Source organism: Trachurus japonicus, chromosome 6 (genome assembly GCF_045865225.1).
Source record: "Trachurus japonicus isolate A0001 chromosome 6, Traja_1.0".
In the NCBI taxonomy this organism is placed as follows: domain Eukaryota; kingdom Metazoa; phylum Chordata; class Actinopteri; order Carangiformes; family Carangidae; genus Trachurus; species Trachurus japonicus.
This window is the reverse complement of record NC_140912.1, coordinates 1953751-1967130: the sequence shown is the minus strand read 5'-3', so window position 1 is coordinate 1967130 and position 13380 is coordinate 1953751. Positions and strand designations below refer to the sequence as shown.

At 41.3% G+C, this 13380-nt stretch overlaps 1 protein-coding gene across 4 annotated transcripts in view; it reads right to left on the bottom strand.

Annotated features, from left to right (window-relative positions):
* The window catches only part of bcar1 (BCAR1 scaffold protein, Cas family member), an 87496-nt gene that overhangs the window by 10808 nt on the left and 63308 nt on the right, over positions 1–13380 (bottom strand). The gene's annotated exons all lie outside the window — the stretch shown is intronic.

Sequence of the window (13380 nt, the reverse complement as noted above, 5' to 3'; positions counted from 1 at the left end):
ATAAATTCTTAATATTTAAGGTCCTTCTTGATGCATTTTCCACCTCCTTTTATATCAGTCCTTATCTGAGCCTCATATAAAGGACTGTTGTATTATCTGGTTTATTACTTTCCCTCGTTATCAGGATCAACTACAGAAGACACTCATGTGTACAGTAACAATCCCCAGAAAACACCACCTCAAACAAAACTACACTTCTTTGAGGCACACTGAATGTAATATGTGTCACAGTAATTATGTCAGTGGTTCCCAACCTTTTTTGGCTCGTGACCCCATTATGACATCAAAACATTTCTGGAGACCCCACTGTCAATCAAGAACACCAGCTCAGATATTTACAATAGAATACAATAAATCTTTATTGTCCACCATGGTGGAAAATTGCCTTTGCCATTGGCATTTTGAACCCAATTTGTATTTGAGAAAGTGAAAGTATAGAATGCAGTTGTTTAAGATCGTGTGTTGCGACCCCATTTGAATTTCAGGCGACCCCAAGGTTGAAAAACATTGGCTTGTGTTGTGTATAATGGTGTGTTGAAGCTAAATTGATACAAGACTATAGACACATTATGGACAGACGGACAGAAAAATGGATAATCCCAGAACAATTTGTCCTGTGGTGCTGGATGTCACAGACACAGAGGAAAAAAGCTTCTTATGAAGCGTGAGAGACGTTTATACAGTATGTACATCTTTGGAGATGTTATTAACGAAAGTGATTTACCAACAAGGAGCTTTGCTGCAGTAGGAACTAGAATGTAAATATTAAGTCAATAGTGCAGAGTAAGAGGTAGTTAAAAATGTTTGGGGTTGTTGAGCTGAGTTTTCAGGAGATTCCTGAAGATAGAAGAGGACGTCCTGTTCTGACTGACTTTGGTAGCTTGTTCCTCCGTCAGGGAACCACAGACCAGAACAGTCTGGACTGAACCCCAGAGTCACTCTGAAGGCTGCTGCATTAGTCACCGAGTCTGATTCAGGAGGAGGGTGACAGACAGTGGAGGTTGACGAGCAGAGAACTGACATGTGCCCTTTTAGGCTGATTGAAGACCACATGAGCTGCACATTCAGAACCAGCTGCACACACAGGACAAGTCCAGCAGGAAGGCAGTGAGTGCAGCAGTTAGTCAGGACTAGAGACTAGAGAGGACTGTGGCCTGGACCCAGAGCTGGATCTGGTCTGCTCTGCTTCACCACAACCAGCTGTCACTCTGATTTACCACTCATTTTTTGTATTTATTGGTTGGACTGATCCTACTACAGATAGTATTCACTGGCTTCTACACACACACACACGCACACACACACACACACACACACACACACACACACACACACACAACACACACACACAACACACACACACACAACACACACACACACACACACACACACACACACACACACACACACACACACACACACACACACACACACACACACACACACACACACACACACACACACACAATCATCTGGTGTCTGATTGATATCCTATGTTATTGATCGCCTGTCTGTGTGCACCCTGGAGAATAGACACACACACTTACACTCTAATGCTTAATGGATCTCTCCCTCTCTCTCTCTCCCTCCCTCTGTATGTGTGTGTGTGTGTGTGTGTGTGTGCTGAGCCTTTTAATCCCTTTACGAGATCAGGGCAGTGGATCAGTGGCCACCGCTGGAGAGACATCCTACTCATAATGACTATATACAGTACTGTGTGTGTGTGTGTGTGTGTGTGTGTGTGTGTGTGTGTGTGGATGGGACGTCCTGGAGGTTGCTTGGTTTCATGTACTTTCAAGCACTTTGTGTTGCATTTTCCATGTATGAAAGGTGCTCTATAAATAAAGATTGATTTGATTTGATTTGATTCATGTAGCTCTAGTTCTTGTTCTTGTTGAGCAGATTAAAAGGCCGGTGCTGATGTGTTCTTCTGGCTCCGTGCTACTGATGTGACCTGTGTGGCTGCTCAGTCAAACAGCCACTAGTAAATCTCTGGTGTAAAACAGATCTGCCCTACAAAGGCAAAGTGCAGTATCTGCATTTTTTCAATTTTTTTTTTTTTTGACCAATCAAAAGTGTGGCATATTCTCTTCAATCTGGTAGAATTTGATATTGGTGTTGCTAAAATTTCCAGAGTTATTGGGCTTTTTATATTGCTGTCCATCCAAAAAAGCACTGTGAAACCAAGGCAAAGTGCAGTATCTGCAAAGGACTGTACTCGCTACATTCTATCATTTACTCTATAATTCCATTGGAGTAAAAACCAAGGCAAAGTGCAGTATCTGCAAAGAGTACTGTACTCCCTACATTCTATGCTTTACTCTATGATTCCATTGGAGTAAAACCAAGGCAAAGTGCCGTATTTATAGCTAATACCAAGTCAAAGTGCAGTATCTGCCATAAAACAGTCAAAATTGGTCAGAAAGACAAACTACAAAATACATTTAATTCAGTCCACCTTTATCTAATCAATTATAGACTTGGTAGTTATTCATAATTTGATGCTTAAACCTGTTATTCTCAGTTCGGCATTTTTACAGATACTGCACTTTGCCTTTGTAGGGCAGAGATGTGTACTCCTTTATTTGGAGGAACACTTGTCTGCCATTGGTCCAGTCTGTCCGACACTACGAAGCTGTGTGGGACAGACGTGTCGTCTTCCTACCTGCTGAGTTTCAGCGGGGGGTGAATGACAGCCAGGACTCAGCCTGGTCTCTCATACGTCCTCACAGAGTGTGGCCTGAGGACAGACGTACACTTCCACATTTCCTGACCTACATTATGGTCTGAGCGGCTGCAAGCTCCTCTGACCCTTCAACAACAATGTATTATACTGAGGATTCAGTGGAGGAGAATTCCTCTGCATGCAAATACACAGTACTGAGTGTGGCACACGCTGGGATGCTCTTTTGTTCCATGCGTGTGATTACGTCAAGTAGAAGTCATTGTTTAACAGATGACCTTCGCTGCGAGCAATGTACCTCCCCTCCCTCTCTTCTTCCCAGCAGCACCCTCCACCCTCTCCTCTCTGTTTCTTTCTCTCTCTCTCTCTGCAGATGAGAAAATGACAGATAACCACAGAGCAGGGTGTGGGCCGGCTTCAGTCTGGGAAGGAGAATCAGGATGAAATCTCTCCTCTGCAGTATATCCGGTGGTAAATATAGCGCACACTCAACTGAAGCCTGCATGGCGCTCCGGCTTCAAAATGACCACGGTAACCACACACGGCAGAAAATATACTCGTGCTCATACAGCTGCAGCGGAGAGAAAACGCCACTGATGAGGAGAAAAATAAATCTTTACAGCGCAGATGTGAAGCTCAAAACCAGGGTAAAAATAGAGAGGCGTAATTACAGCAGGGGGGGGGGGGACTATGGCTGCTCCAGATCCTGATCCATACTGTACTCAGTCTCACACAGCGCTTCACTGGAAAGATTCTGGCTGCAGTCACCAGGGCGATGAGGCCACTCATTAAATCCTGTAGTTAAATGGAAAAACTCCTTCATCCCTCAATGGACAGAAAAGTCTCTGCATCCACTGAAACTGCTTCATGATCATGACAGTCAGCCATATTGTTTATATCCTAACTGTCCCTGGGTGATAACCATGTAATTACTGTTAGGGGGGTTAGGGAGCTTAATCAATATACTTCAATTTAAGAAAACACACACACAAACACACCAGCACCCAAATTCAGAAAACATCTACATCAGTTTGATATGCTGCAAACACATCCAACACAAGTGTTAAAGGGATAGTTCACCCAAAATTGAAATTTCACTCATTATCTACTCACCCTTGTGTCGACTGTGAACTAAGGGCTGGGAGAAGTTTCAGAGTCCTCCGTGGCTTCTCTGAGTTACAGGGGCTCTCGGCATAGCAGTGCATGTCCATATAACGGTTGCAAATGGATACCAACTGTCTTCGTAACAAAAAGACACACCAAAAAACATCCAAATATCTCCATGCTGCTCGTATGTAATGTCCATCTTGTATTGAAGCCCCGAAATGCGAAATTGTCCCAAAAAGAATTAAATAAGCCAATTTATAATCTTCTTTTGTAGCGGAGGCTTCTCAAAGCTCCTCTTCCCGGTTCGTCAAATTTGGACGAACTGGGAAGAGGACAGACCCTGGTTCGTCCAAATTTGATGAACCGGGAAGAGGAGCTTCCGCTACAAACAAGCTCGAAAAATAGACTTATTCAATTTTTTTCGGGACAATTTCGGATTTCGGGGCTTCAATACAAGACGGACATTACATACGAGCAGCATGGAGGTATTTGGATGTTTTGTGGTGTGTCTTTTTGTTACGAAGACAGTTGGATCCATTTGCACCCGTTATATGGACATGCACTGCTACGCCAAAACCCCCTGTAACTCAGAGAAGCCACGGAGGACTCTGAAACTTCTCCCAGCCCTTAGTCGACATGAGGGTGAGTAGAAAATGAGTGAAATTTCAATTTTGGGTGAACTATCCCTTTAACAAGGGACACTGGAAAGTGATAATCCTGCTAGGACAATGATCTATTGTGACTTTTGAGGTTATAAGTATTAAATAACAAGTACCCACAGGATCATTATTTTTTTTTTTTTAAGTTATTTTTCTTTTTATATATATATATAATAGAGAAGTCAAAGGGTTGGACTAGATGCCTTCATGGTAGTTCCCTCCTCCACCTCCACATTTGTGTTGGCTGGAGGCACTTTCATTGTGTTGTTGGACTGAATTTGCAGGTTCTGTAAATGTGGAACAATATAATAATGTTGACACAAAAAATACTTGTAAACCCATAAGTATTTTCAAAATAAAGTAGAAATGAAACTGGATAACTTTCACTTGTATACGAGTAATATTTGCAAATATCAAATGTGATGGATGAATAGTTGAGTGGGACTGACAGGACCACAGGTCTACTGGTACAGCTCAGCTCCTGCTGTAGAAATGTAAAGTCAGAGCAGAAAGACAAAGATGTGAAAACAAAGACAGAGCATCAGCAGGGAGAGAGACTGAGAACCAGAGTCTGTTCATACCATGCCAGCTATGTGGGGCATGTGGCAACACACACACCAAGAGGCAGCGCGGGGGTCTTAACAGATTAGTGCAGGAGGGGGGCATGTCTCCATGAGGGCAGCAACACACTCTACCCCCGACTGTACTGGATTCCAAGACCACATGGCATGACTGGTGTGTGTGTGTGATAAAGAGAGAGTGAGAGTGTGTGTTGTGTCCATGTGTGCATGCTCAGACTGGCTGTCTGGTTGCTGGTCCAGATGGACCGTCTCACCTCAGGCTGTGGGACCAGAGTGATGTTAAACAAACTATTAATATTCATCATATCATAGATTTGTTTGATGTTTACACACATATTAAAGCCTGTTGTTTATGCTGCAGCCTCTGTGTTGTCATGATTCTGATTTTCAACTTTTCACTGAACTACAACTACTATTACTACTACTACTACTACTACTACTAAAAATAACAACAATAGTGAACAGAGTGGACATGCAGCAGGAGAACACAGAACCGTCACTGGTCCCTTGTCAATAATTTTACTATTTCAATGTTTAAACTCAAAACAAAAGTGCTGATCATCATGTTTTCCATGATTAAACCAGCTCACATTGTTCACTGTTTGACCATTTTCAGCACAACAATCCAGTGATAATGCTGCTAACCCTAACCTGTGATCATTTTGGTCACTATTATCATATTTATCATATTTTTTTATATTGTTTCATCTTTAAATGTGTTCAGAAATGGCCGTTTGTCCTGTTTGTCGCGCCTCCTTCTTCGTTTCCACGAGTTGCTGCATGAGTTTACCCGAGTAAGGAAAACAAATTTGATTGGTCGTTATCGAGCGGGCGGGATATTCAATGTTTGGGGCGAGACCGAGCTCAGTGTGTGTGTGTGTGTGTTGTTTCAGACGTTTGATTGACGGATACAATATCAGTGGCTGATGAATCGTGAGCACTGAGCAACGTGACGTATAATTCATGCGCCTGCATTATCCAATGCAAAAAAAAAAAACACATTTTCATCCCGGATTTACTAGAAAATAGAATTTTGCACAAAGTTTGAGCTACATCATCTGATAGATGAGTTATTACACTAATGTTAAGACCCACAGTGGGCTCAAATTCCATTTTCTTTTCTGAATACCTTTAATCTGAGCATGGACAAATAAGAGCATATCCTGTAAGAGCACGTTCAGTACAACACAAACCACCTGTAATTCATCAACACATCCAACTCAACAGCCTTTAACTGTATGTAAACACACAGTGAAACCAAGGTATTAAAGTTGGTTCATTGTGATTGTGGGGCGTTGCCTCCTCCACTCACTGTGTCTCAGTGACAAACCAACAGACAAAGAAATGAAAGTGGAGAAGCTGCTACTTCAGGCATTTGTGTGTGTCCGTGTGTGTGTTGGTGTATGTGGTGTGTGGAGTGTGCCAGACAGCCGTGTTGACTTCATTAGTCTCCAGTTAATCTCTCAGCATGTGGCACAGAATGTAGCGTCACACACACACACGCACACGCACACACACACACGCACACACATACAGACACACACACCAGCTGCCTTATCATTTTATTGTTTTTTATTAATATTTCTGGCAGCATCCAGCATCTTCTGCGATGCAGTGCAGCCGAATGGAAATGTAATTTTCTTCTGCATCAGCCTCTGCTGATGTATGCAAGAGGTCGTCATAGAAACATTAAGATGCTTTCCGTCTGAGGTCGTGAATATTTATTTAATCATTTTCGACCCTGAGTTTGAAATCGATTAATTATTCAAAATTCTTCAACAGTAACTAATGAAAAATGTTGTAATAAACGCTGCAGACAAAACAAAAGTTATTCTGCAACATGTCTCATCTCATCTCCCTGCTTTACATTTTTATTAATAATCAGAACCAACAGATCCTACTTGAACACAGTGCTACACATTACATTATCATAATATAACATGTCAAGAATTATAACTTAATACAACTAATATATACTATTCTGTCATAACACCACCACACTTTTATCATATTATTCTACACTATATCACATAACATTATATTACATTAAGATCTATTTCACTATTAGCATATTACATGTGTAGTGTGTTTACTCCTCCTATCTACCTGTTCTCCATCCTCTTGGATGTCTGACACAGGTGGGAACGCAGTGAAACAGGACAGGATAGTTACTATGACGACCATGCTGGTGTACCCTTCAATTCAAAAGGGAAATCTGGGAATGCTGTGGGAGGGATGAACTACACATTGAGAGATAAAGACACACACACACACACACACACACACTTCACCAACACACACAGATCCGCAACTTGCCCCATTTCAGATCCTCCATATAAACACCCACACCCATCTTTGCTCTTTACACACTACCAGAGCAGAAAATTACTCCACTGCAGGTAGTGAAACACACACACACACACAGACACAAACACATCAGTGGGTTCACAGCTGTTTCTGTGTGTGTGTGGGGGTGTTAAGATCTGGGAGCCGCTGTGACACGTGGCGGATACACTCCTTTGTTGACAGCTGCGTCAGCTGAGGATTAGAGTTCAACTTTTAGGAGCCGTTTGCATTACAGCAGATCACTCAGTGTCATGTGACCGGACCTGAACGGGCTGATACTGTCTTCTGGATGTGTGTGTTTCCTTTTGTTAAATGTTAAAGGTATAATGTGTAGGAATTAACATGAAATCGGGCAGACGTCAGACAGACAACCGACGCTGCATGTAACAGGATAAACAAGCGTCTATGTAAACAAGTGGTCCACCAGCACGAGGCAAAACAATACAGGCCTGACAATATGTTGTCATGGTGATGTCGTATTTTGTATACCTGAACCACGTTTTACGTTTTACGTGACGTCTTTCTCTGTCGAGTAAAATGACATCCGGTTGGTTTGCCGACGGCCGTCTGCCTGACTGCACCTGAATGCAACATCAGTGCCTCCGTCCTTCCTCACACTACACAGTGGTGACAGTTTTAACAGGCGCTACCTGGATAACTTTCTCCCCGAGCCGACAGCTCCGCTGAGTTTCCATGGTTACCTACGGTCACTCAACGTAAAAAATGGCGATGCAACATGGCCGCTTCGGTTCGGTGCGTCGCCCACTTATGTATTTGTAACGACTTGTAACAACTCATTCTAAGGTACGAGAAATGGTAAATGGTAAATGGACTTGCACTTATATAGCGCTTTTCTAGTCTCTTGGACCACTCAAAGCGCTTTACACTGTTGGTCACATTCACCCTTTCACACACATTCACACAGCGCTTGGCAGCGCAGAAATCTAACCATTCACACACATTTGTACACCCAATGGACACATCGGGGGCAAGTGTGGGTTCAGTGTCTTGCCCAAGGACACTTCGACATGTTGCCAGGAGGAGCCTGGAATCGAACCACCGACCTTCCGGTTAGTGGACAACCCGCTCTACCTCCTGAGCCACAGCCGCCCGGAGAAAGCTTTCATTTGTATGCGGGTGTGATTCAACTTCAGTGAAATACATATTTATCAAAGCAATATTTGATTTTTGATAATAAAAAGCCAAATAAGTTACACACTGGGGCTTTAAGTTCCTCCACCCTCATATGTCTGTTCACTCTGACCTGTAGGTGGGGCTGTATTTCACAGCTTCTATGAGATTTATTGTTATTCAGGATGTTTTCCCCTGAGAGTGAACAGCTCTTGTCTGGTGACTTGAACTTTAAGCTGATGTGTTTTGAGAAAAGACTGAAATCCGCTGTCACTACATTTTTATTTTTAAGGGGACTAAACATTCAGTTCTACAATACAATACAAGTGTGTGGATATGAATCTCTCCCTCTCTTTTTACAATATGGCAAAAATGACTGCAAAAGGAAATGTAGTGAACCTGCCAGGATGCTTGTTTGGTGATTTTAACTTTGAAAAATAATAACTGGACACTGAACAAGTCCCAACCAGGAGCCAGTCAGGATGAGCTGCTGAGTGCTTTTCTCTTTACTCTCACTCCTGAAGGATTTACTCCTGCCAGGTAATGAGAGATTGGTCGCCTGTTTTAAAAAAAAAAAATGTGTCGCTGAAGCAACAAAGAAATCTGATTGTTCTTGTTGCCACCACTGTTAGTGCGTGAAGGTGAAGAGCGTATGTACTGTGTGTGTGTGTGTGTAATCTGGTGAACAAAGCTGAGATGGCGGCTACTCAGCAGCTGAGGCTCTGCAGCTCATTTCCTCCATCACACTCAAACAAACACAGTTTTCATCACCTTTCAATTACAACTCATCTCTGTGTGTGTGTGTATGATACCTTATCTCCAAATGACTAACTAGTAGTACTGAGGGTAACGTGTGTGCGTGTGTTTCATTGTGTCTATGAGGGGACGCTTGAGCAGAAGGCATTGGCAAGGTCACAACATACAGCACACCGGACTAGAAGTTGGCTCACATTCACACCTATGGACACATTCAGAGTCGCCAATCAACCAAGTGTGTTAGTCTTTGGACTGTAGGGGGAAGCCTTAGAACTACGCAGGCAAAGGGTGAACATACAAACTCCCCAGGCCCAGGGATCCAACCCAGGACCTTCTTGACGTGAGGCGACAATGCTTACCACTGTAACACTGTGTCACCTCAGTTTCAACGTCTCTGTAGCACCTCAATGCTTATGGTGCTGGATATGCACAACAATATTGTGAAATATTTTTACTTTCATCAAAAGAATTTAAGCTCTTGTGATCTAGCTATTGCACTACTGTAGATTCACTCATGTTTCGATTAATTGTGCAGCCCTGATGTAAACCAAACATTTCCTGCTGTTGCTCTTTATTATCTAAGGTTATTAGAGATGCACCATCGGCTCCGATATTGACTAATTAGCTGGATAGGATATCAGATGAATGAGGCCGATGCAGCATTCCGATCCAGTCATTTCTTTTTTATTAATATCATACACAGCAATACAGTTACAGCCATCTAGTGTTATTTATTTCTTTTTGCTGCTAAGTACACTTTGTTATTTGTTAATAAATAATATTAAGTAGATTTATATCTGTGTTAATTTGTTACCTTGTTTTAACAAGGCTAAATGTTTATGTCAAGCCTGATGCCTTCACTCACATGGCAACGTATACGGTTCATTCATTCAACAGTAGTAGCGGATCGGTATCGGGTATCGGCCGATACGCTCGGCCCAGGTATCAGTATCGGATTGGATCGGAAAAAGCTGGATCGGTGCATCTCTAGTTATAATACACTAGAGCTAGCAGCAGGCTCTTTATTGTGAAATAACTTTCTGAAGTGCATGTTATTGTATGTTAGTGGATTATTCTACATAAGACTGTGTGAACAGTAACCAGTAGGGGTGGGAGAAAAAATAGATTCACATAAATATCGCAATATCTTTTTTGACAATTTTTGAATCGATTTTTTTTTAATATTTAATAATAATATATTAATATTTTTCTTTAATATTGTGCAATGTGCATTTGTTAGCCTTTTTTACATACAGAGAGTACAGGTTTTGAAAAGGGTTTAAGTTCACTTTATAATGGAGTATGTTAATTTATAGGCTCCTACAGTATTTGTGTGCAGATAAATATTAAAAACGCAGACTAAAAATCGAGAGAATCGGCAATATCGTAGAATCGCAATTTAAATCGAATCGCCATCCAAAAAATCGTAGAAGAATCGAATCGGGAGAAAAGCATATCGTCCCAGCCCTAGTAACCAGCGTGCTGCAAGAGCATCAGTTTTAAACAGTGCACCATGCGGTCTTATGAAAATACCTTGTGCATGCATGTACAGATGTACCTGTTGTCCACTGCAGGCTCAGCATGCACATCAAATAGCCATGAGAAACCCAGCGTCTCATCCCACCTTCTCTAGCTGCTCTAAAAACACAGACCGTCACGGATGTTGCTTTATCTGAGCTTCAGAAAGAAAACATTGAACTCACCATAAATTGTCTCATGGTCGTTACATTTCACCTCCTGCACATCAATTTATTATGAAGCAGTTAGAGACAGACTGAGGAAGAAGCAGGGAGCAGCTGGAGCAAACATCACCATCATCACCATCATCAGCAACACACACACAAAACATAACACTGACTCACAGTGGTGCTCACACATATGCACCACTGACTGCACCACAGCAAGCCTGGGGGGATTCCCCAGAGTACACACACACACACACACACACACACACACATAGATAGAAAGCTTGTCACCTGCTGGTGCAGTAAAGTGCTTACTCACCCAACCACAAGATCAGAGCTGAATAATTAAGAACCTTATTATTTTACTGGTCTGTGTCCCCACACACACACACACACACACACACACACACACACACACACACACACACACACACACACGTTTCTGTCTGTCCTCTCCTTGTTTGTTTCACTGTTCCTCTGTCTTCGTGTACTGTGATGTGATGTGATGTGTTAGGACTGCTTGTTAACATTTGCCCTTTAATGCCCTTCAGCTTTTTTAACTTATCACTGGTATTAAAAGATGAATTTAATGCTTGATGACTGGCTGCTGACTGGTGTGTAACAGGAACCTTCACACATGGACACACACCTCTTTACATCAATCTGACAGCAGTTTCACACAACATCCATAAAACAAGCAACAATAACAGTTATATTAATAACTTAGAGATATTAAAAGAATATGAAAAAGTTCTACTCTAATTAAAGTGTATCATCCTGTGGCTAGGATTGTGTATCATTCAATGTGACTGAATGTATGTATATGACCTCACAGAAAAAGTTCTACTCTGAAGTTTGAAAATTTCTACTTTAGCAATAACTTTAACATCAATAACACTTTAATATGAGGTATTGTGAGCTTTTATTCTGAAAAGTTCAAAATTGTGAACCTGTGCACACAGCCTGTATCTGTGATGACAGAGCTGACAACAGTTCAGTAAATCAGTCAGAGGTATGACATGTGAATGGGCCACGGTGCCACATGTCAACATAAAGAAAATTCCAGTTTTATCAATCAATTTCTTTAATTAGTCTTTGATTATGATCCAATCATCCTCTAACCGCTCTCACACTCTCTCCTCTCACAGACCAGGCACCGACCAGTTTCCCTTGACGACTGCTGCATCATGTCTGATGTCGCACCAGTGTGACAAATACCTACTGACCTGTATGACTGGCTGAAAGCTTCATAAAAACACCACTGGTACATACTGTACTGTATGTCCTGTCTGACTGGCCTGGATGTGGAGCCTCCACATGGCATTAGTTGTAGTGAGTGACCGCAGTCAGACAAAGTGTTAACTCTCCACTTAGGTGCAGGATGAACAGCAGTAAGCTCAGGGTTGGACTGACCACTCCCTTATCATCCAGTGACACACGTCTGCAGATAGCACTGACCTGACCACAGCACAAACAACAACCTTGAATCTTTGACACATACTATACTGTACACCAGCACTGACAAAAGAGGGAAGTGTCTGTGAACTTGTGCGTGTGCTGATAAAACAAAATCTTTCATTTCTGAATTCATATCAACAACATGTAATAATCTTTCAATTTGTTCTTTTCTTCTCTATCTTATTCACAAAATATCATTTGCCTGTTTCATCCATCTGCTTTCATCTCCTCCTCCGTTCTGTAAACGCTCTGTGTGAGGATCATGAGCACTGACACTAAAATGTGCACTGTAGGAGAGAAATAAAATCAGTCAAATAATATCTAAACTAAAACTAAAAGTCACTCTGAACAAACACAAAGCAGCCTATGTACACTGACTATAAAGTCAGAGTCTTGTAGGTGTGTTGCTGAATTCCTCGTCATCACATATGTTCAAGAGTTTAGACAACCTTCACTGATCTGTGATGATAACTTACACAATGTATAGTCATTTTTAATAACACTTTATTTGACGCCTATCTCTATAATGCATTATAACCATACTAATGCAGTTATAGCACTGCATAACTATATAAACACTCATAAATGATCATAATGCTTTATAACAATAATCATAACACACTATAAAGCATTTTATCATGACTTATAAGGTCAGGTATTATAATACGTTGTAATTGTTAGTAACTTGTTGACAATGCCCACATCGATAATGCATTATAAATATAGTTATAATGTGTTATAATTGGCTTATAAACATGTATAACTATCATTATAAACACTCAGAAATTATCATAAGGCTTTATAACAATAAGCATAACACATTATAGAGCATTTTATAATGGCTTATAAGGTCAAGTATTATAATAGAGTTATAATGCTCTATAATGTGTTATGTTTATTGTTATAAAGCCTTATGGTAATTTATGAGTGTTTATAATATATAAGTATGGTTATAATGCGTTATAGAGATAGGC